Source organism: Myotis brandtii, unplaced genomic scaffold (assembly GCF_000412655.1).
Source record: "Myotis brandtii unplaced genomic scaffold, ASM41265v1 scaffold111, whole genome shotgun sequence".
In the NCBI taxonomy this organism is placed as follows: Eukaryota; Metazoa; Chordata; class Mammalia; order Chiroptera; family Vespertilionidae; genus Myotis; species Myotis brandtii.
Window position 1 is genome coordinate 4,106,180 of NW_005353789.1, and position 26,208 is coordinate 4,132,387.

Genomic DNA, 26,208 nt, shown 5'->3' on the forward strand with positions numbered 1-26,208 from the left:
TAATATGCTAATGGTCGATAACATCTTAACCGGTAATGACCAGGTCATTAGCATATTAGCTGGGGCGTTGCTCAGGAGACGGGTGGAAGCAGGGAGGCGCCTGGAGGAGGTGGGACCATCCCGTGCCGGGGAGGGCAGGGGTGAGAGCGCATAGTGCCCCCCTCACCAGTCCTTCGCCACCCACCGCTCACACTCTGAGCGCCCCCTGGCCCAACTGCCAGGGGAAGGAGCACAGCGCAGCAGGTGGAGGCTTCCATGCTTTCCTCCACCACCATGATGGGGCAGAGCCACCGCATTGCTCCAGAGAGGGCTAGGAAGCAGGGAGGCGCCCAAAGAAGGCGGGACCAGCCGAGGGGACTGGAGGGACTGAGGGCGGGGCTTGAAGCGGCCAGAGAAGGCCAGAGGGTTTGGGGGCTGGGCCAGGCGAGATGGAGCTCTGACAGGTTCGGGTGTCAAGGCAGGGCGGCGCCACACTATTTCATATCGTGCACTGGTCTCCTAATATATAAGTAGATACAGCCACTTTAGAAGTCAATTTGGCACTTTCTTACAAAATTAAACATAGTTTTACTATACAATCCAACAATCCCTCCCAGATTTTTACTCATCTGAAATGTTATGCCCACACAAAAACCTGCACATGAATGTTTACAGCTTTAACCATAATCTCCCAACAGGAGAAAACAACCCAAATATACTTCAATAGGTGAATGCTTAAAAAAACAAAAAAAACCTGTGACACATCCTTACAACTGAATATTATTTAACAGAAAAAATGAGCTATCAAATAACAAAAAGATATGAATAACTTTTAAATGCCTATTGCAAAGTGAAAAAAGTCAGTTTGAAAAGGCTATCTACTATGTAATTCCAATTATAATTACATGACATTCTGGTAAAATAAAAACTATTGAGACAACACAAAGATCAGGGTTTGGGAGAGAGAGGATGAAGAGAGGAAGCACAGGGTATATGTTAGGGCAGTGAAACTATTCCGTTTGACACATGGTGGATACATGACCATTTGTCAAAATCATAGAACTTGGCAGCACAGAGTGAACCTTAATGTAGTCAAATTTTTTTAAAAATCATGTAGGAGGTCAGGGAATTCTGACTTCTGAAACTAGGTGATACAGCTTCCACTGGATTCTGCCTGGACACTCACTTTTGGAGCCCTGCGTCATGACACATACAGTCTATAACTCTGAGACAGCCACATTGTGAGGAAGCTCAGGTGACATGGAGAGGGCGGCCTGCTAGTCAACAGCCCTAGCTGAGATCCCAGACATCAGCCAGTATCAACTGCCAGGCATTTGAATGAAGATGCCTCTAGACAATTTCAGCTCCTGGCCATCAAGTTACCACTATATCAAGACTTCCCATGTCAGAGGGGAACAGGGTTGGGGGCTGGGTGAAAAAGGTAAAGGAATTGAGCAAAGAAAAAAATCTCATAAGCACAGACAACCGTATGGTGATTACAAGAGGCAAAGGGGACTGGGGGGAGTAGAAGGGGGTAAAGGGAGGATAAATGGTAATAAAGGGAGATTTGATTTGAGGTGGTGAACACACAATACAATATACAGATGATGTATTGTACAATTGTACACCTGAAAATGATATAATTTTTTTAACCAATGTCAACCCAATAAATTCAATTTAAAAAAAAAAAGACTTCCCAAATAAAGTCTCAGACATGGTGGAGCAGAGATAAATAATTCCTGCTATGTTTGTCCGAATTTCCAACCCATGGAATTCATAAACTTAATAAAATGATTATTTTAGGCTACCAAATTTGGGGGCAATGAGTTACAAAGGCATAGCAACTACAACAACTAGGAATAAATTTACAAGAAATGTACCAGATCTATAGCAAGTGCTCCTAGAAGACAGTCAGAGATTTAAACAAGGACAGAAAACATTGTGTGGGGATGGAGCATATGATCTCTGATTTCTAATCCTGGCTCTGTCACGTACTTTCTGTAGGAGTGTGAGCAAATTATTAAACCTCTCAACCACTCAGTCTCCTCATCAATGAAATGGGAATAATAAAAATACCAATCCGCAGGGCTGGTATAAGAATAAACACTTAGACTAGTGTCTGACATGTAGTAAGCACAATACATGTTTTGTTTTTCTAGTTGTTATCATTATTATTTCATAAGGTGTCAGATCTCCCTCAATTAATCTATAAATCTAACATGATCTGAATTAAAATTCTCACGAGATTTATTTTCAAATCAGATGAGTGACAACAGCTGTATTACAAAAGCCTCCATAATTAAAATAATAGGACTTCATTTAATGCTACTAAAACTGATAATGTCATTTATGTAAATTTTCAAAACAGCCAAAGCAAATAGTATATACTGTTTGGGGACAGATGCATATGTAGTAAAACCATAAACCATGATGGTGATTATTTACACCAACATCACACTAGTGAAATTGTATCTGGAGAGAAGAGAAAGAGAAATGGATGGGGGAGGGGGTCTTAACACTATCTAATGTTATATGGCTTTAAAAACAGAAATCTGTAGCAGTTTTAGCAAAATGTTGATATCTGTTTCATCAAGGTTGTGGGCTTATAGGTATATTATTTAATAAACTTTATCTTTAAATATTTCGTAATTTAAAATATTTCATAATTTAAAGTAAATTGCCTCTCCATATTAACAAATTATTTGTGAAAATTTAGTATTTTTACTATGTCTTTACTAATATACACAAAATCTCAAAACCCCATAGTCTATTTCTAGAAGAAATTTTCATTGTTCCCTATTTATATCCTAAAGTTAGAGGTTGGAGTGTGTGAGTGTGTGTGTGTGTGTGTGTGTGTGTGTGTTTGTGTGTGTGTGTGTTGGGGGGCTGTAATCTAGAAACACAGGACACTTTAAACAGACACTTGGGGTGGGGGCGGTGAGGGCATGTGCCAGGGGGTAGGGGTATTTGTAATACTTTAAACAATTAAAAAAGCTAAACTTAAAAAAAAAGAAAAGTAAATTACAGAAAATTCTAGGGATTGTGTCTTAGAGAAATACCCCTCATCGACTTCCAAAACTTAGATTCAAAGTAAATGAATTTTCAAACACATAATGTTGCCATCTATAAATTTATAACCAAACTAAATTATGACTTTATGGGTAAATGTGGGAGAGTCATCTTAGCTACTTGGTCATTCATACTGTCATAAGTGGCAGGAATGTGGCTCCCCACCTGATGACAAAAGAACCCTCAGGAACATATTGGAGTTAACGTCACTGTTAGCACTGTTAGTCATTATTTAATTACTGATACTCAGTAATTACGTTAAATAGTAGAATGTAGACCTGGAGCAGATCATTGAAGCTGTTTAAGTATACAAACAAGAAAATATATCCAGAGAGTAGAACTCTATGTCTAAACTCCCCGTGTACTACAAAGCAGGTCTGTTTGCTTTATGTCTTTCCTTAGGGAGGGTAAAATGCCTACCAGAGCAAGGTCAGTTTAGGCCTCTACTATAAAACTAAAAACAGGACAGAGCAACAAAACAAAAGGGTCCTTAAGATGCAGTGTACCTATTAGGTCTTATGCCTTATAATGCTACTTTAACAAATGTATACATCCCCATGACAGCTCATTCAATCTTCAAAATAATCCTATGCAGTTTGTGCCAGTGGTATTAACATTACAAGGTAATAGGTCATAGTGCTTAGCTATACTAACATATTAAAAGATTTCAAATTATGATTAATAATCTCATTTCCTCAGAATAAGTATAAGCACTGTATTTTTAAAATTATGTACTTATGAAAAATTATGAATTTGTCCTCTTGGACAGGAGGTTTGTAGCTCTTGTAACTATCAATAACAACAACAAAATACCCAAGACTCACCACTCTAAAAGTACCTAAAGTCAGATGGAAAATTGTGAATCATTTTCACTGTTCTAGGTATTCTGCAGTATCAAGCAAAAGAACACAATTTTTAATCAACATGGAAAATATAATCATATTACCCTGCCCACATAATTAGGGATCCCACTGCCCCCAACGTTAAGCGATAGGTTTGCTTATTTTCTGTTCTTTGTTTCTCCTCTCCTGTGGTCAGCAACTTTGCTTTCAGGTCCACATTTCTTCTTTTCTTTACAGCAAATCTATGATACTAATGCCTTCTAAAGAAAAAGATTGTTCCCATATTTCAGGAAGTTCGAGGTAATATAGGAAGACGTAGGCCAAGAAATTTTCATTTTAAACAAGACCTTCCAGTTTTAATTTTACAAAAAGCATATAATTCAGATCAATCCAAGGCTTTAGAAACCATAATTTTATCTTTTTTTCAAAAGTTATACTTATTTCTCTTAATCAAATACATGGGATTAGGATGAAACAGTTGATCACTTGATGTGTTGCCCCCTGGGGAGGTACCTAAATGATTAAAATACTTAAATCTTAAATGTACTGACTTCATGTTAATAAAAGGTTTTCTCAGTGATCTGATGATGATACTTTGGGAGAGACCATCTGCCATTTAAAGTATCATTGCCAAGAGCAGAGGACTGGTACATTAAATGTGTGCTATACAATAAATGCTTTTCTCAGCTTCATTTCCTCAGTGGATGCTTTTAGGGAGCGATGCAGAACCCAGTGCAATGCAGCAGGACCCCTGTCCAAGGTTCACATGGAAGCAAAAGTTTCCAGACAAGCAGATGAGGGGTCAGAGGTGACGCAGCTGGCCAGCTCTCGGAGCTGAGTGAAGGCTTGCCCCTGCCAGCAGCAGGGCTGCCTGGCCCGTTTGCCTCCCTGGCAGGCAGAGGGCCTTCCAGCATGGATGTAAAAATGGGAAGACATAAGTGAGGGAGGGAACAGGGAGAGGTGTATTAACTCACAGGGAAAAGAGCTCAGAAGGAAAATGGCCAAACAAATGCCTCATGTCTGACAGAATATTTCTCTGAAACAAGTACTTCTTAATCCTCTACTGCAGATTATGGCAACTCTAGCTTCACAGCTACCGGCTCAACATTCATTTCAGACTAATACTTACTGGAAAGAAGAAAACAGAAAACATCACTAAAACTTATCAATGACGTGAATTTTGTTATTAATTTATTGCAGATACACATGTTATTACCACAGAAATATAATGCATCACTGCTTGGATGCCCCTCTCTTACCTAGGATCTACTCTTTTTCAAGTTCATGGGGTTGAAGTTGAATCCCCATTAGTGTAGTTGCATTAGATTGCCAGACTACATTAATTTAAATTATCCAGGGAAAAATAATACCATTGTAAAATTAAACAGCCAAAAAAAGTTAAAAACCAGTCTAATGGAATAGTCAAGAGAGGTCCATTTTGTGTGGATAGCCATAATTAGAATTGAAGCAGACTTAGCAAAATTTTTAGTGTTAAATTTACCACTTGCATTTGGGAAATTGTGATTATGCTCAGGAAATTGGCATGATAAGAGGGAGAAAGAAGAAGAGATGGAGAGAGATTTAAGAGCTGTGACACTAGTATTTATATATGACTTCCGAAGTATTAGACAAAAATCAATGTTTTGCCAAAAATATACTATCAGTAATTTGCATGTATGGCTGTTAATAGTCAAAAGAAAATTTTATTCAATGAAACTTTGAGTTTCAATAAAGTATATTCTTCAGTTACAAGGAAAAAATAAAAAATTCAGAAGTCAGATAAAATGAGCTTCAAGGGGAACATTTAATAATTTTTTCTTTAATGAAATTGTTGTAACATAAGTGAGAGGGGAATTCAAGCAGTGGTACATTCAGTCAAAATCAAGTACCATACTGTTTGATTTTTTTATGTTTATGACTATTCTGTTATTTTTAGAAATTTGAGTTGGAATAGAAAATTTCAATTGATCAGTCTTGCATTTTAACTCAGGACCCCAAACCACTTAATCATTAAAAAAGAAGCTTTAAAATTCATTTCTTTGTCAATTTTTATACTCATTTATAAAACTCTCATTCTTTGGATACACCAAATGCTTTCAGTGGTTCTCAACCTTCTGGCCCTTTAAATACAGTTCCTCATATTATGACCCAACCATAAAATTATTTTTGTTGCTACTTCATAACTGTAATGTTGCTACTGTTATGAATCGTAATGTAAATATCTGATATGCAGGATGGTCTTAGGCGACCCCTGTGAAAGGGTCGTTCGACCGCCAAAGGGGTGGCAATCCAATCCACAGATTGACAACCACTGGCTTATATGATTTAAGCCTTAAACATGAAGTACATAATTTGATATCCAAATAAATTGTGTGAAGTAGACTTAGAGGAAAAATATTAAAAAGTACACCATCAGTTCTTATGTTCAACTTTCCCTAGATTAATATATGCTCCTACAGCTGTTAAAACACCTCATATTTTTTCAACTTCCATCTCCAACCTATCACTTCCTCTCTCCCCAATAGAAGTCTGTATTTTTATAAAATGGCAGCCAACTTAAATGATATATGATCAGAAATAAACTGTGATTCCACAAGCAGCACATGGAAATTACTTTATACCTACAGACTTGTAGAGCATTACATTTAGGACAGATGGCTTCTTTAGGCCTGCTCTCCTCACGGATAACATAGTTGAAGCAGAGTTCTAGATATCCATTCTTGTACATTTAAAAAAACACAAGTAAAAAGGATCTACAACTTTAGCTGAGAAAGAAGCATATAGATCATATACTTTCTCACATGGTTATTCTACAAGAATCTATAATAATAAAAGTGTAATATGCTAATTAGACCAGACAGCTGAACGACCTTCCGGACATCCTTCCAGATGTCCTTCCAGACGAAGCCGGGGCTGCGAGGGCTGAGCCCCTTGCAAGAATTTCGTGCATCGGGCCTCTATTATTTACAATAAAAAGAATATTTAAGAAGTAAGAAGATAAAATGCATTCATGTTTCAGTTGGTTAGTTTCATGTTTAGCAAGGGAAACAACTGTGTCTTGATTCATTCCTTAACCAGTGAGCAAATTAAAAAAAAAAAAAAAAAAAAAAGAGTTCTAATCTGTGTCCTCCCCAGAATATTCCTGTGACTAGGGTAAAGCCATTTGTTTCACTATTTCCTCCCCTAGAAAAAGATAAAGGCCTTTAAAAAAGTTGAGGCCTTTTTCCTAAACAGGAATTTTGAGAAACTTCTTCTACTAGAAAAAGACAAAGGGCTAAACAAGCTTCTGAGAAGGGTGAGGCACCAAGCAGATGTGAGGACCCAACATATCAAATCCAGAAAAACATGCCAATAACTTTGTGGCTTAAGAAAAATTTTAGGAGGAGGTGAGTTTTATATAAAATAATGACTGACAATAGTTAAAAATACTACTCAAAATAAATTATATTCTACATAATATATTTCAATACTCTAATATTAATCATTGAAATGCATTGACATTAGTAAAATTTATTTTTATTTTTTAAATAGCAGCTATTTGAAAAATAAATAATATATTTCAATAGTTACTCTAATATTAATCATTGAAATGCATTGACATTAATAAAAATTATTTTTATTTTTTAAATAGCAGCTATTTGAAAAATAAGAAATTATATGATGATGTTTGCGTTAGTAAGATGCAATGTGAGCCCTGGCTGGGTATCTCATTGGTTAGAGCGCCATTCCAATATACCAAGGTTGGAGGTACAATCCCCAGACAGGGCACGTACAAGAATTAACCAATTACTGCATACATAAGTGAACAACAAATTGATGTTTCTCTTTCTCTATCTCTCCTTCTCTCTCTTTCTAAAATTAATAAATTTTTTAAAGATAAATGTATCATAGGAAAAAAATCATTAAATATTGGAATAATTTTATTAGGAAATGTGTGGAACTTCTATGAAGAAAGAGACACAGAGAAGATAGCATGAATAAATAGAGATAATTAATATTTTATATTTTAACCTAAATGGGAAGACTGAGGCTACAAAGTTGTTAACTCTAGCCAGAGCAATCAATGCAATTAATGTATTCCTGGTCAAAAGGCCAATGGGATTTAAGTATTTTTAAGAAAGTGACAAAAATATGTTAAAGATCAAATTAAAAAACTATTGAAAAGGAAGTCTGATGAAGAATTAAGAAACTTACCAAGTGTTAAAACATGATATAAAGGCATAATAATTAAGTTACTGTGATAAATACTAACAGAGGAATGGAATAAATCAGTGGAATAAAATGACTGAAAGTTATTCTGTGCATGTGGGAAATGTGTCAATACAAACCAACGGGGAACTGCTCTCCTACAAGACATAACACTGACCACCAGATTGTAAGTTCGTGAAAGCTTGCCAGAGACATAGAGTTCAATCCTGATGCACATTTCCTTGGACTATATAACTAAACCCATAGCATCATTTTACACGAAAGCTTTTATTCTTCATGGAGGATTTGTTTCTATTATACAATTATTATGACATTCTTCTTTCCTTAAGATCTCTGATCATAATTTTTTTTAAAAAAGTCATAGGCTAGTTTTAGTAATTATGCAATTAGTGCCGTTATTCTATTTGAAATGATGTCTTTTTTTTAAAATCATGAAGAAGGAAAAGGAGGAAGAGGAAGATCAAGAGAAGGACACGAAAAGATGGAGAGGGAGGGAGGGAGAGAGGCAGGGCGGAAGAAGGAAGGGAGGAAGGAAGAAAGAAGCAAAGAAAAAAGGAAGGAAGAAAATAAATAAGTATAAACACATCCACTGTCTTTTATTTGATTCACCGTGGTTCTTAAAAACTTTAATAATGAAAACTCTCAAAGAGCGACCACTTTTACATTACCCATAATGTGTGTGTTTTTAAAGACTACAGAGCACATGTTAGGGACGCAGTTTATTTGTAAAGCCTCGGCCTTCGATTGTACTACCTTCATTTCAGAAGAATTAAAAAGTGATACTCAATTTTCACAGAAACCATTCTTTCTAGGACTTGACCAGCAAACCAGAGTTCTAAGTTAGCAGCTGTATAAAACTTAAAATACATGCCCTCACCCCACCCCCTAGTGTCTTGTGTCCATTGGTTATGCTTATATGTATGTGAACAAGTCCTTCGGTTGATCTCTAACCACCCCACCTCCTGCCCCCCAACCCTCCCGGCCTTCCCGCTGTAGTTTGACAGTAAAAAACTTAAAATAAAAATGCAACTGGGTTATATGTAATTTTGAGACTTTATTTTGTTTAAAATTATATCAGTCCCTATTGGTAGAGTATATTAATTGGTTATGCTTTGAAAGTGTTACAATAATTACTATTGATATATAAAGAAAATATCCAGTACATACATGTTATGTGTGTGTGTGTGTGTGTGTGTGTGTGTGTGTGTTTGTGTGTGTTTTTAATTAGCCTTTGATTCTTTTGGTAAATTATTTATAAAATGTTACAATTAAAGAAAGGACTATGCCACTACTTCAGCTCTATTATAAAAAACCTACAAATGCAGGTAGAAATACTGTCAGCATCAAATCCTTAAGGACAGCTTGGCAGCTGTGGCTCAGGGTGTAGCACTGACTCATGCACCAAGAAGTTGCTGGTTTGATTCCCGGTCAGGGCACATGCCTGGGTCACAGCTCGATCCCCAGGAGGGAGCGTGCAGGATGTTTCTATCTCTCTTTCCCTCTCCCTTCCTATCTCTCTAAAATCAATAAAAACTTTCTTTTTAATCCTCAAGGATAAATAATTTTATCAATTAATCTTTATGCAAATAATGTTGAAATGTATGAATTCCTAATAAATCAGATTTGCCCATTAGGTTTTCTGAATCCACAGGCTTCTCTGATAGCAAGTCATGATTTTCTATTTTTAATAAATCTCATAGAAAAAAAACTTAGTAAAATTCTTATCTATTGTATTTCAGTCAGCCTTGTGTGCCAATGGTCATACTCAGTTCTTTTTTGCCTTATTTCGTAATACTGCTATATTTCTTTGTTTTCCCATATTCTTTCAACTTAATTATTGGTATCTTGAGTCTATCACGCTTTGGGAGAAAAGCCACACTCCTCAATCATTTTGTCCATTTGTAATGACTAAGTGGTATCACACTGTCAGAAGTTTACTCTGAGATGTCTTAATTCATTCAAAAGTTCTAAACAATTTAAACAACTTGATTATTGTCAGTAGGCTGAGTTCAATCAGCCCTGGTGACTCAAAATGCTTCTCAGTTTTCTGCTTTACTAGTTGGAATTCAGAAACAGTTTTCTCTTCAACTCTATAAGATCTTGAATTTATGTACTCTATTTCCATTCATTTCTACTTTCGAGCTAATTGTTTTCTGGTCTTGTCTGTTTCATATACTTCCTGCTCAAATGCAGCCACCATCACCAACACACACTTCTAAAACTGTTTTTTAATCTCTTGCCCTGGAGCTACAAGTTCCTTAGGTACATTATCTTGTTTTCACATCTCCATAAACAATTTACCAGATGTTTTGTCTCAACATAAGATAGACTGCCATCCTTCCAGTGTCCAAAAATAGTTTCTTCATTACCTCCACCCTAAAGTTAAGCCAATGGCACTATTTCAGACTTACGACGTTCCCCTTGGATAAAGAATTTTGTATCTGTTAGAATATGCTAGAATATATTGCAGAAACAAACAAAATCTCATGCCTTATCATGTTCAAGGGGGGAGGGCAGTAATGACTCTGTTCACCGAAGCCCCTCAAAAATAGGGATTTAACCTTGATATATAGACTCTTAAGATTTCTGCAGCAGGGAGAAAGTAAGATGACAAACCATGGACAGGTTCTTTCTTTCTTTAAAATAATTTACTTCATTATTTTTTTTTCAATTAAAGTTTACATTCAATATTATTTTGTATTAGTTTCAGGTGTACATCATAGTAGTTAGACAATCATATAATTTACTAAGCATTTCTCCTGATATTTCTAGTACCCAAATGGAACTATACACATCTTAAAATACTAGAAAAAGAAGGAAAAAAGCAACCCAACATCAGCAGAAGAAAGAAAATAATAAAAGTTAGAACAGTATTAAATGAAATAGAGAACAAAAAAAAACTATACAAAAAAAATCAATAAAACAAAGAGCTGGTTCTTTGAAAAGATTAATAAAATTGACAAACCCCTGGCTAGGCTCACTAAGGAAAAAAGAAAAAAGACCCATATAAACAAAATCAGAAATGAGAGAGAAGTCACCACAGACATCACAGATTTACAATGGACAGTTTCTTAATATTTTTCACAAGGAAACGATACACATCAATAGCCTAAAGCAAGTTATGTGGTTGTAACCAGTACCACAGAGAACATAAATGCTACCTTACCATGCATGCAGACAGAAGACAGCTAGAGATATTTGGTGATTGACAATAATAAACTCCACTGGTTTTCCTTTTGATTATTATTGTAATTTTGATAATGCAATACTTAAAAATGATATAACTATAAAAGAAGTAAAATGGCAAAAACAATACTGAATTGCTCAAAAAAGGAAGGTATATACAGTGTACGATACTGAAGTTATTAACTTGACTTGTCAGATCAAATCACAAATTCGGAACAATAAATAGCAAATGTCAAGATTTTTTAAAATTATTAATATGCCCCTATATCCTTGTGTAAAACATAATGATAGTCAGTGATACAGAAGAATAAAATATATCTAATTATTTGCTGAACAAATATGAGGTGGATTGTTTCTATATAATTCTTTCAAATACTTATAATTTAGAATACTTTCAGATAAAATATTACTATTTATGCAGCATTCAATCAGTAACTTAATTACAAATATAGAGGCATATTCTTTAGTGTTTTAATAAATAAAGTACTGTACAGGGTAGTAATTACTTACATACATCTTTTATCTATTCCTGTGAAGATTATAATTCACACAAAAGCAAAGTATGCAATAAACTAATCTAAAAATTTGAGAGCTCCTCATTGTATCATTTTAAATAGATGTTAATGGCAATAAATTGTTTACTTATTTAAATGATTGGACTTTAAAACAATGTGGCATACCATGGCTACATGTGATACATACTTAAAATTCTTTCAAAAACCTTACATTACCATAACTTATAAGACTTGCTTGAAAAACTACCTTGAAAATCTTAAAAAACACAATTAAAGAGCAAGATCTCTATATCTAAAATTAAAAAGATTTTATATAAAATTTCAAAAAATATTTAAGTGAGAGAAAGATTTAAAGCAATAGTGCTTACTTTTCCCCAAAACAACAAAGATAAAATTTTATACTTATAACCAGATGATAGAAAGAAATAAAATATCTATACCTCAAATGGTCTTTTTATAAAATTTACATCAAATGAAGTGCTCAGGTGTGGGAACTGGCCTCTCTTCATCTACTGTATTTAGTGTATTGGAGAAAGGTGAAGTAAGGTAGAGTTTTTAGTCAACATCACCAAGGCCCTGCAGCTGGTTCTATGGGCATGCAAAGTCCCTACTTACAAGAAGTTTATATCTAGATGAGTAAACAAGACTTAAAAATGCAACCAAGAATAAAAAATAAGAATAAGAGGCAGCTTATACTAGTAAATATATTTGAAATAAAGAGTAGAAAAATTATTATAGAAAAAATTTTAGAAGAAGACTACACATAATAGACTTATGTACCTAAAAAAACACAAAACAAAATGAGGTCTTACCAATTAACCTGAACTCTATCCTAAATAACTATATTTAATAACCTTTTATTTCAATTACCAATTTTTTACTCTAATGTTATTTTTGAAAGAAATATAATTCAAACTATTATTGATTGCACAAACTAATTAACATACTTACAAATGTAAAGTTTAATAGACACATGATATTCAATAACCAATTTTGATAATATTGAATGAATGTGGGATACCTCTACTACAATTTCAAATTTTCTGAATAACAGAAAAAAAATAAATACATAATTTCTCAAAAACAATAAAATATGACATAAGAATATAAATGCTGAATATCTTAGCAGATGAAAAGCAGAAAGCCATGGGTTAACACAGAAATAACATCCACCAGAAAACAACACCATTTAAAAAATACTGGAGAGGGTAAATGGCTGAAGAATGACGTGGTCATGCAAATATAACATGTTTTTTCAAAAACAAAATCAAGGACAACTATTTAAATATACTATAAACTATAAAGCATTTAAGACCAGACAGTAGCAGAAAAGAATTCAGCCTTTTAAAAACTGTAAATTAAAGGAATACGAATTTTGACTTTGTAAGTTTGGGGTACAAAAGCTCTCTTAACCCCCATAGCTACTGAAAATGATGTAGGGAAAAACCATAAGCATACAGGGTAAAAGTGCCACATACTGAAGCGCAGAGCAGAGCAAACCACTAGAAATGTAAAAGGGAAATTCTGACAGTAAAAGAATCATAGTGGGAAATAGACCAGAATTCAGGGCAGAAATTGTCCAAATACCTGGCTGACAGTATGGTGAGAAACCATAGAGAGACATCCTCTTCAAAGGTAAAACTATGCAGAATCTTAGCCTAATGTTTTTCACAGCTGAGTACATTTCCCAACTGTGCACAGTTTGGTCACAGAAAGATTGAGGTTTCAGAGAACAGAACCCAAAGAGCAGAGCGGTTGGAAATTAATGAGGAATCCATAAAATTAGCTAGATAAGTTCAGTAGCAGACACCGACATGGCTAAAAAAAAATCACTGCACTTAAAAAACCAATGGAAATTCTCCAATTCAAAGAACAGAGAAAAAGAGAACAGAACATTTAAGATCATCTAGCATGCATGTAATTGGAATTCCAGAAAGAAAGAAAAAAGAAAAAGAAAAAAAAAACCCCACAGAGGTAAAAAAAAGAAAATATTTGAAAATAAATTAACTAAAAATTTACAAATTTAGTAAAATACATTATTTTACAGATTCAGAAAGTTCAACAAATACCAGTCAAGATAAATAAAAATAAATCTATACCTAGACATACCAGAGTCAAACAGCTTATGAGCCAAAGATAAAGAGACGATCTTGAAAGAAGCCTGAGCAAAACAATTCAGGAGGTTTGGAGAAGGTGAGGGTACCACAAAATTTAATGGCTGACTTCTCATGTGAAGTCATGGAAGTCCAAAGACATTGGAATGGCATGTTCAAAGCATGGAAGGATAAAAAAACATATTTACAGCAAAGCTATATTTCAAAATTGAAGGCAAATTAAGAACATTTTTAGATAAACAAAAATTTAAGAAACTATCAGGAACACTGGTATACACTATAAGAAATGCTAAGAGGAGTTCTTCAATCTCAAAATAAATGACACTAAATGACAACTCAGATCAATAGGAAAGAATGAAGTAACAGAAATGGTAAAAGTATGAGTAAATATAAAACTTTTTTTTTCTTTTTTGTAAGTTATATGAGTATATAAGGCAAAAAGGTATCTTATGTTATTTGTTACTTTATAGCAGGGGTGGGAAACCTTTTTACTGCCAAAGGCCATTTGGATATTTATAACATCATTCGTGGGCCATACAAAATTATCAAGTTAAAAAGTAGCCTGCTATATTTGGTTAAACAATTAATTAACTCACCCCTAATGCCTTGGCAGGGCCAGACCAAATGACTTTGCGAGTCTTATATAGCCAGAAGGCTGGACCTTCTCCACCTCTGCTTTATAGGGTGAATAGATACGATACACATGGAAATAGTTTTAAGAAGGGGGAGGAAATGGAAATATATATTGTTACAAGCCTCCTATATTTTACAAGAAGTAATTAAAAATTATATCTAAGTAGCCTGAGTAGATATAAACTATACATTTTAACCTCTGCAGCAACCACTAAAAATGCAGTTAAAGTAGAAAAGTAGACATATGAAAATAGCATTTTAAAATTTATATTTACAAAAAAATGAGGCAAAAAGATGAAAGAAAAGAAAAAACTGAATGCTAAAATTTAAAACAAATAGTAAAAAGCTTATCTAAATGCAATCACATCAATAATTATATTAAATGTAACAGATGTGAATTAATTCATGTCTTTTATATAAATGATCTCCAACCTATGAGACCTTAAAAGAAAACACAATTACTGAAAGTAAAAGTTTAAAATTTTATTTGTAAATAAGAACAATTTAATATTAATATAATAAAATAAACTTGAGGATAAGTGATATTTTTGGAGATAGAGAGGGATATGTCATTATTATAAAAGTTCATGTATCAAGAAGGTAAAACAATTATAAATACAGTAGGTCCTCCTCATGCAGTTTCACTTTTTGCAGTTTCAGTAACCCACAGTCAACTGCAGTCTGAAAATACTAAATTTCCCCAACCATTGACATCTGCTCCTGGCATCCAGCCATTGATGTCCTCATGACGTGATCCAGGATCACCAGAAGCAGATGATCTTCCTGACATATCAGAAGGTCAGTAGTAGCCTAACGCTATGTCAGAGTGCCTATATCATTCATTCACCTCACTTTACCTCATCATGTAAGCATTTTATCATCTCACATCATCACAAGAAGGGTGAGTATAGTACAATAAGATATTTTGAGAGAAAGAGAGAGGTAGAAAACATTCATATAATTTTATCATAGCATATTGTTATAATTGTTATAATTTATAAGTAGTTATTGTTATTAATCTCTTACTGTGCCTAATTTATAAATTAAACTTTATCATAGATATGTAAGTATAATGTACATGTTATATATATATATATATTACTTATACATATACATATACTTATACATATATTGTATTATTATACTTTTTTTACTTAATTATTATACTTATTAATATTATTATACTTATATATATATTGTATATATAAGATTCATAGTGTCTGTGGTTTCAGGCAGCCACAGGGTATCTTGGGACATACCCCCTGTACATAAAGGGGTACTACTGTACACAATAAAAGAGCTACAAAACATATAAAGCAAAAACTGGAGAAAAAGAAAAATATGCAATCTTAGTTGAAGACTTAAACCTGCTCTTCTTGACAATTAATAGAACAACCAGGGGAAAAAAAACACCATCTATGATAATAGAGATCTGAGCAACATTGTCAACCACCTTAATTACTTGACATTTAAAGAACACTATAATGCCACAACTTCAGATTACACAATCTTTTCCAGTGCATATGAAATAGTAACCAATATTAATCATATACTAATCATAAATTTAGTCAACATAATTTAAAAGCTAAAAATCTTAAAATAGTATTTTCTCTAGCAAAAACTTAAATTAGAAATTAATAAAAATAAAACATCTACAAAGCCTCAAATATTACAAATTAAGCAACTTACTTCTTAGCTTATATAACCCTCAAATCAAGATAGGAATCATAAAAGACACTAGCAAACATTTTGAAATGGATAATACTAAATTAGCAACGAATCAAAATTTTAGGGTTGCAGCTACAAAAGTGTTCAGAGAGAAATTTACAACCATAATACACTTAAGTATTAGAAAAGAGAAAAGGTTTATATCAAATCTTAGATAAAATCAAAGATCTCAGCTACCACACTAAGAAACTAGAAAAAGAAAACCCCCAAGTGACTAATTTGGAATATTAGTCATTACTGTTAATAATTTCTTAGCAAATTAATTAAGAGAAGATATCAATTAAATGTAAAACAAAAATAATAGAGAAAACTCAATGAAGCCAAAACCTGATCTTTGAAAACATTAATAAAATTGAATAATCCTATTCAGATTTATCAGAAAACAACAACAACAAAAACACATTCAAATCACCAATATAAAAATACAAGGTGGCTCATTACTGAATACCTTATAAGTAGTAAAAGGATAAGAAAATTTTAAGGTCAACTGTATCCTAATAGAATAGTTTAAAAGACACCAATAATCAAAGCTCATTAAAAAATGAGTAGATAACCTAAGACACCTGGGTCTATGAAAATTTTGAATAACCTTTCTACAATGAAAACAACAGACCCACATACCTTCCTGGGTAAATTCTACCTTATGCTTTAGAACAGTGGTTCTCAACCGTGGCTACACATTTAGAATCACGTGGGCATCTTTTTAAAATCCTGATTTCTGGGCCTCATCCTCCGGAAATTAATAAAAATAAAACATCTACAAAGCCTCAAATATTACAAATTAAGCAACTTACTTCTTAGCTTATATAACCCTCAAATCAAGATAGGAATCATAAAAGACACTAGCAAACATTTTGAAATGGATAATACTAAATTAGCAACGAATCAAAATTTTAGGGTTGCAGCTACAAAAGTGTTTAGAGAGAAATTTACAACCATAATACACTTAAGTATTAGAAAAGAGAAAAGGTTTATATCAAATCTTAGATAAAATCAAAGATCTCAGCTACCACACTAAGAAACTAGAAAAAGAAAACCCCCAAGTGACTAATTTGGAATATTAGTCATTACTGTTAATAATTTCTTAGCAAATTAATTAAGAGAAGATATCAATTAAATGTAAAACAAAAATAATAGAGAAAACTCAATGAAGCCAAAACCTGATCTTTGAAAACATTAATAAAATTGAATAATCCTATTCAGATTTATCAGAAAACAACAACAACAAAAACACATTCAAATCACCAATATAAAAATACAAGGTGGCTCATTACTGAATACCTTATAAGTAGTAAAAGGATAAGAAAATTTTAAGGTCAACTGTATCCTAATAAATTCAACAACTTAGATAAAATAGAAGAATAGTTTAAAAGACACCAATAATCAAAGCTCATTAAAAAATGAGTAGATAACCTAAGACACCTGGGTCTATGAAAATTTTGAATAACCTTTCTACAATGAAAACAACAGACCCACATACCTTCCTGGGTAAATTCTACCTTATGCTTTAGAACAGTGGTTCTCAACCGTGGCTACACATTTAGAATCACGTGGGCATCTTTTTAAAATCCTGATTTCTGGGCCTCATCCTCCGGAAATTCTGTTTTTTTAATGTTGTGGCCCCACCCCATAACAAAGAAACAGAATTTCCCGAGGATGAGGCCCAGAAATCAGGATTTTAAAAAGATTCCCACGTGATTCTAATGTGCAGCCAAGGTTGAGAACCACTGCTTTAGAAGAAAAAAAAAATAGCACACACTCTTCCAGAAATATAAGGGGGGTGGGGAGCATTTCCCAATTCTTTTTATGAAGCCAGCATTATCCATCCAGATAACAAAACCAAAAATATCAGAAAAGAACATTACAGGCCAATATTCTTCATAAAAATAAATGTAAAAATTATTTTTAAAAATTTAGCAAATCAAATCCAGGAATACATAAAATGTATAATACATCATGCCTAAGTAGGATTTATCCTAAGAAAACAAGTTTGGTTAGCATTTGAAAATCTATTAAAGTAACTGAGTATATTCCATATATTACTAGGCTTAAAAAGGAATAAAAAAAAGCATCTGATAAAATTGAATACCTATTAATGATTAAAAACTGTTAACAAACTAAAAAAATAAGGTAACTTCATGGATACAAGAGACATCTACAAAAAAAAACCCCACAGTTGTCCCTAAGTTTAGGAAAAAGGCAAAAAAACTCACTGTTATCAACTCTATTCAGCATTTTTTTGAAGGTGCTAGCTATTACAATAAGGAAAAAAATAAATACAAAGCATATGAATTGGAAAAGAAAAAGACTAAAAGCTGTCCCAGTTGAGACAATATTATATTAATGTAGAAAATCTTAAGGAATGTTCAAAAAGCTACTTACTAGTAAGGTTGCAAAATACAAGTGTATTTCCATCTAGTAGCAATGAACCATTGTAAAATAAAATTGTAAAAAATACCCATCAAGAAATGTGAAATACCTTGAGATAAATTAACAAAATGGGTGCAAGACCTGTACACCTAAAACTACAAGACATTGTTGAAAGAAATTTGAAAAGGCCTAAGTAAAAACTTTCATTTTTGGCCGGACATATAAGAAGCTTGGGAGTTGCCACTCCATCAAAACAACAGGTAAAAAGTTGAACCAACCAAAAAATCAACAATTCTTCTTAGATCCATAAGAGAAGTCAAATCACAGGGCAAACCACTGCCCCCCAAAATAGACATTGACAGACAAATACAGAATATCACAACTTACCAGGGCAGAAATCCGTAAGGTGAAACCTCCACGGGAACCAGGGCCAGAGGAGGACAATCTGAACTGTAATTGATGAATTGCTTGAAGCTCAGTGTGAACAAGTCTGAGAGGTAAAAACACCAGAAAGACCCAGTCATTGGGGTGAGGGGGGAACCCCACACTTTTGTGAATTTTACCTCTAGGAGCCTTACCAGGTCCGCACAGTAAATATTGGAGAAAAATTCCCCTTGAGTTTCTAGCAGGGAGACAGGAAATACATCAGAGCGCCCTCTTCTTAACAGGGTTTGCCTTCAGGAGAAACCAGTTAACCAAAGCTTAATCAGCTGGGGTTTTATCAGAGCCTAATTGAACTGGAGGAAGGAAAATAGCCAGCCCAGCCCACTCTAGCCATGTTCAGGAACTTGACTAGTGTATTCTCTGGGGCCAGCGCTAAGGGGAAATCCCATTTCGTTGGGCCCAAGGAGATGGCTTATGTGTCTCTGAGATTGACAGATACAAGGGGATTAAGAAAAATAAATAAATATATTGTGGTCATATTTTCTTGCTATGGAAAAATAAGGATTTATAAGTATGAATATACCTATATATATACTTACACACACACATGCATATATACTTCCTAGGTCTTTTTGCTGAGAGGACCCTGAAGCAAATAACAAAAGTGCACAGATCTCGGTTTCTAAATACCACTAAAAACCTAAGGTTCTCTAGAGAATTGGCTGATTTCAAGGCTAGGGTAAAAAAAAAGTCCATGGTAAATCCTAGAATATCTTGGCTTGCCAGAAATTAATAAAGTGCTAAAACAAAATGAAGTGTATATGGCAAGAAAAGATGAGATTCTGTTTAAAGAAACTCTCACTGGTCAAATACGTGACAGAATATAAATATAAAAATAAAAATGCCTGTAAAAAATTATAACCCAGTGAATAAAATTGATATCCTTGAGTTCATACTGATATGTACACATGATGATTAAATAAAAGCAAGAGATGGGAAAAGTCTTGCTTGGAGTCAAATGTCAACTAACAATGTAGAAGGAAATTTGGCATTAGAAAATAGTTATTTAGCAACAATGAAAATAATAGTTTTAGAAAAACATTATCAATGGATACTAATATTAATGGACAAAAGTTTGATGTGGAAAATGAAACTTACATGATCTCAAACATCTCCCCACAAATACTTACTAATTGCTTATTATTTAATAAGTAAAACACTTTCATACTGGAGAAGCTTGGCGACAACACCTTAATCAAGTGTTCACAGGGCACATTGCCAGTGACAGGAAGACTTGGTAGAGTGTACTTCTTGGTATTGTACTCTGAACATAATACAGTGCCATTTCTGTTGTACTCTACCAAATATTCATAACCTAACCTTAGATAGGAGGAAATCTCAGACAAACCCCAAATGAGGGACACCCTACAAGTAACTCTTCAAAAATGTCAAGGTCATGAAAGCTAAGGGAAGACCGAGGAATTGTTCCAGACTGAAGGAGATTTAAGAATCATAAAAACTAAAGGCAGTATATGATTCTCATTTGGACCCTAAACCTCTAAAACATGTAATTGGAACCAAAGAGAAAATTTGAATGAATACTCACGTGTAAAAATCTAAAAAATACAAATTATTATAGAGAGTAAGACAAAAAACATTGAGCTAGAAATTAGGGGCCCATTAAATCTCTGATAATCTCCAGGATAGTCACTTACTTTCCTGAGACTCAAGATTATTTAGTTTAGAACGAGTGATTAAACCACAAAGTCCCTTTTATTTCCAAAATTCTATGATTAAACTTCTTCCAATTAATGGTTAAATCAAATTACTAGTACCTATGTATTGAGTAGTTCACTAAGTGCAAAATCAATTATAAAATTTGTTGGACTACTATATTTGGGCTGATTTTGAGTTTATGTGGCAATGTGGAAAAACATCTAAAAATACTGTCATAGGTGTGTATATATTTAGTTGTTTTAGACTTAAAATACTTCCTCATTTCTCAGCATCTGATGGAAGAATCACAGCCTAGTTGATTGTTGCCTGTATCAAGTCACAGATGAAGTGATTATCAAAATGGTTACATTTTCCTTCTTACCCCTTTAGTGCACTCTTTGTTCACTTAGCACAGCTGATGAAGAAATCACACTAACAAGCTCACGGGTTCATCACTCTGATGACTCAGGAAACCCCTCACCCTTGCCAGCCATTTGACATATGCTTGTCATTGGTCACAAGGTCAATTGAGTGATCACGTGTGGATAGACCACTGCAAATTCATCACCGTTAGAAAAATAATTCACAAAGCACATCCAATTCAAAATGGGCTAGCAAGACCACTTTTCTGTATGAACATGGGACATCAAATTGAGTTTCTTGGTGTTTTCACCATATACTATTAATCTCAAAATCCTCTTTGATTTCAGACTGCTCAAATTTTATATCCCTGCTACTACTGTCATGCCCTCTAGTGATTAATACCTCCTTAGCTTTGTCACTCTTTAGAGCAGAATCAGGAGGCCTAAAATCTAAAATGCATGTATTATCTAGTTCTTCTAATTCTGTAATCTAGGTGAAGGTACAGGCCTTTCCATTGTCCCTGTGTCACTGTGTCAACAAACCAACACACAAATCTGGGGTCCCAAATTGGAGAGGGTGCAGGCCAGGCTGAGGGACACACCCCCCGTGCACAAATTTCGTGCACCCTCCACTAGTAATGTAATAAAGCCGACTTTTCAAATAGGACAGCCACTAGTAATGTAATAAAGCCGACTTTTCAAATAGGATGTCCGTGTATTCAAAGGTATATTTTAAAAGCTTACTAGCCAACGCAATGATAAGGCAACAAACGTGGCTCGACATTCGCTCTGAAGTTTCAAATAGGGATGTCTTTGAAATGCTCTCTTCTGAATGTGAGTCTAATGTGAGTAAATATTTGGAATCAGAAAGCCATGGATTTACAAGGAACCAGCACCATAATACCCTAAATCATATGGTAATGTGAGACCGACAGCACAAACCTTTACACAGAAGGAATACACCTCTAAAGAAACAGGGCTCTAGAAACATGTAGAGGCCTCAAAGGAGCAGAGGATGACTCTGTGATTGGTGATATGGGATATAGTTCAAATGCCTGTTGGTTCTCATTCCCACTCTGTCAGAAGAAAGCCAAGAGACAAGGGTGTAAAGAAAAGAGGATCTCATTCTGCTTGAATATTATGTTAGCCTATGAGCGCTAGTGCTCCGCTGGTCAGCTTTTTCAGGGCTTGCTGTCACCGCAGCTCTGCTGACCTGGTAGGTCTGATTATGAATGATCAATGTGCCTATTTGCAATAAAAGTCTTTGCACAGACTTGGACCCTCAGCCCTTATTCACTCATGCAGATAATAACGGCAGTTCAAGGCAGTTGCCCATAACTCCAAGCTTCATTAAACAAAGGGAATGTCACCAGAAGTCCCTTTAACTATCTTTTTGCTGCTAGGCAGAGAAAAATTGGCCATTCCAAGGAAATGGAATTTACAGTGTTAATAAAATAAGGATTTGTGTATCCCTATGCTCTATGTTGCAGCTCTATTCTGAGCTCCCACTGTTAAAACCCTCCACGTTAGCAGGGGGCAGAGTGAGAAATGTGAACAAAGGATTTCCCACTGTTAAAACCCTCCACGTTAGTTAGCAGGGGGCAGAGTGAGAAATGTGAACAAAGGATGCTGTGTGCCTGAGGTCAGATTCTGCTTGAGGAAACATTTCGGTGGAATTTTCCAGAATGGGGTGCTGCCACTCCTCCCCATTCATTACAGACACAGCTAGAGGTAGGCTGGTGTCTCAAAGGTTTGGAGGTTGGGGAAGGATGATGGGGGAGGCTCCAAAGGAGTTCAGTGTGACTTGAAAAGAGGGTCCCTCTGTGGTACATTGAGACACAAAGTCTGCCCACGCTCCGGGCTCTGGGAGGGTGTGAAGTTTTGGTTACCCTTTTTCTCAGGAAAAACATATTAACAAGTCACTGTTGTTTGGGGACAGTGTCAACCTTCGATGTTCTAATAAGGGATGGTCATCTATGACACAGTCCCTCATACATCACCTCCTGGCTCATGCTCCTCACATGAACTCCCACCCCACCCTACACCTTGGGCATCACTCCTACATTACCCTCATATACACATTAGTTTCCCTAGCTATTTAGAATACCCATTCACTATTTTTTATAGTCCTCTCCCTTAAAAATAGACTTTAAGGACATCCTTAAAATTTTTTTGTTGCCTAAATAACCCTGCTATGATTTGAAACTCACAGAGAAATGTAGTTTTGAATAACTGAATAATCCAAGTCAAAAGTTCAGGTTCCTTCAAAATCAACTGAATGCCCATTTCTGGATAATAATTGGTATTTGCATTCCAACTATTCTGTAATAAAGATTCAAGAAAAATGAAAACAATGAACATGTGAGAAATTGCCTGTGAAATGAATAAAGTCACAAAACAGATAAATTAGGCCCCAAATAAAACATTTTTCTACGAGAAATTTTTGGTCTCAATCATTTAGAAATACTTTTTCCTGCTTGGACCCATAAAGAGTAGACATGGCCACATAGAACATGGAAGACCAGTTATTTTGTGCTAATTCAATACTAAAATGTGAAGAAAATAGGCTACCAATGTTCCTGCCCATTCAGAAATTGACAAGTAAGCATCTTGCACACAGTAGTAAGCTTTGTAAGCAAAAAGCTTTCCCTCCTGAGTGTCTCTCAAACTTATAAAACTCTATGAGTCTATCTGCTCACACAAAGCCTAACACCTGTTTATGTCCCTACCTGTCATCTTGTAACAGTTTCTGGGAAGGGAAATGTGGAAAATTCCCCCCAAAAAAGTGAAGGTAGGGGGTGGAGGGGGTGGAGATGTGGTAATTTCAGTGGTAATGAAATAAATAAAATACAGAGAAATAATATTCCTAAGATATTCCCTTGGAAAAGGATGCCACACAAAGAATTGCTGAAGGACCTGAATATGATTGGCTCAAAGGAAAAACTAAGGGAAGACAGTTATATTCCAGCATATGATGGTTGTCCATAGATGGGGAAGGTCAGATAGGGAATTAAAGAGTAAAAGTTGTAAGGTACTGGTTGCAAAGAGATTTTAAAAAACAAACAAACATGGAACTTTGAATCACTAAAGCAACCAAATTCGTTCAGAAGGTTTTGACCATCTATGGGAGATACTTGAGGAGGAGGCATTACTAAAATAGGTGAGAGGTTATTTTTAGATGATTTTAAAAATACTTTAAACTTTAAGAATTTTATAACTATGATGAATTGAAAGCTAAGAATGTTTGTGAAATAAGCAAACACGTAAGAAAACTTACCAAGCATTTGTTTACTCCTCTACCGTCATCTTCAAGGCAGACTTGAGTCCTGCTTGGCCTTTTCAGCAGGGCATAAGTCTCTAAACCAGGAAGATGATGTGAACTTTATTTTCATGAACTTTAATTTTGTTAAAAGAATTTTAAAAAGATCAAGCAGTGACAGCGTACTATTTTGTAAAGTGAATCCATATATAGAAACTCCCTATGGCATTAACATGTCCAGGTTTAAGTTATGCAGTTTCTTGGCTATTTGAAATAGGATGGTCATCTCAATTCAGTTTGCATAAGAAGCCCATTGTTCTCATCTTAAAGCTCAGGATAAGATATTCATAACATCTCCTCCTCTTTCCTCCCACACTCTTCCAATGCCTGAGACACTTCTGTCCAATACTATCCATTCAAACTGAAAGACTGACTGAGCTATTCAAAGCTTCCTCTCGGGCACTTAGGGCTTTGTGCTATTGTCCGGCTGTATGAGACTCCAGTGGATTCTGTGTTCAGTCTGTTCTAATGCACCTCCCACCAGCTGGAATACGCATCTTTAGCATTAGCGTTTCTTTTCCATTACTTTTAATGCAGACAGCTCCGGGTTTGTTCTGTTTAGGACCCTGAATTATGTCCTTGGCCTCCAGTATTGAGATTTAATTCAGCATATTTCTACTAGAATATAAATGCTTGTGGGTAAAATTATGCATATGTGGTGTGAAGGAACTGTTCATGTTTTAGTATTATTCTACCTTCCACAGTACTTAGCACAATGCCTTGCACACAACAGATGTTCGACCAAGGTGTGTGATTTCAACTAGTCTTTTTTCACCTATCCAGGAAAGTGTTGCCTTAGAAAATAAAAAGATGCTAAAATGATAATATTTAGAAAACATCATGCACTGGAATAATATTTTTATACTTTTTGTTCTTTTCAACAGTAATCAACCAATTTCCTATTGATGTTTATTAAGAGATTTGAGTACCTGTTCATCCACTATTTAAAATCAACAAGCTTAGTTTTCTGGAATGAGATACTTTTTGTTCTTTTCAACAGTAATCAACCAATTTACTATTGATGTTTATTAAGAGATTTGAAGTACCTGCTCATCCACTATTTAAAATCAACAAGCTTAGTTTTCTGGAATGAAAGTAGAAAGAAGAAGAAATCATGACTAAAAAGAGCAAAATCTACTTTTGAGCAACTTCATGATTTCCCTACATGGGTACTAATTCTGAGTCACTAAATATTTTCAACAGAAAGAGATCTTAGCAACTAATAAGTCCAACTTCCTAAAGCAAAAGATAGGACTGTTCTATGTTTAAAAACAATTATTTCTGTTGTAGTTTTTAAACAAAAAGACCGAACTCTTGGTTAGATTGTTAGAAAGAGAAGGCGGGTGGGAGTGTAAGGGTCGGGGTACGTATGGAAAGGCAAGGTCTTTCCTCTCTTCCTCAGGATGTTCAGTAGACAATGTCCCTGGTGGGGCCGCCTGAGGTTCTGCTGTGGTGGAGTTTGCTCAGTGTGTAACAGATGATGATGATGATGATGATGTGTTGAGGACAGTTACTACCCATGATTCCATCTAAAGGAGGACATTTCCACTCTGTTCTCCAGGGTGCGCAGCATGGACAAGTTACTCCTCTCATGGGAAGAGGACTGATCCAATGGAGGAATTTGGGAGAACTAATTGAGTACATTCGATACAGCATCTCCTGGGTCCCTCTCTTTAAGAGCCAGCTTGACTGCAGGGTGCAAGCTTTGGGGCCACTCTCCCATGCGGCAGCTTAGTGCAGCATGGACAAGTTACTCCTCTCATGGGAAGAGTGACTGATCCA

At 34.9% G+C, this 26,208-nt stretch overlaps 1 long non-coding RNA gene across 1 annotated transcript in view; it reads right to left on the reverse strand.

Annotated features, from left to right (window-relative positions):
• LOC106727159 overlaps positions 1–26,208 on the reverse strand; it is a 126,878-nt gene that overhangs the window by 64,438 nt on the left and 36,232 nt on the right. The window contains exons 6-8 of the long non-coding RNA XR_001363317.1: positions 24,385–24,464; positions 23,318–23,429; positions 19,033–19,135 (exon numbers count right to left, since the gene is read on the reverse strand). This is a non-coding gene — a long non-coding RNA (uncharacterized LOC106727159). The remainder of the gene's footprint in view (positions 1–19,032; positions 19,136–23,317; positions 23,430–24,384; positions 24,465–26,208) is intronic.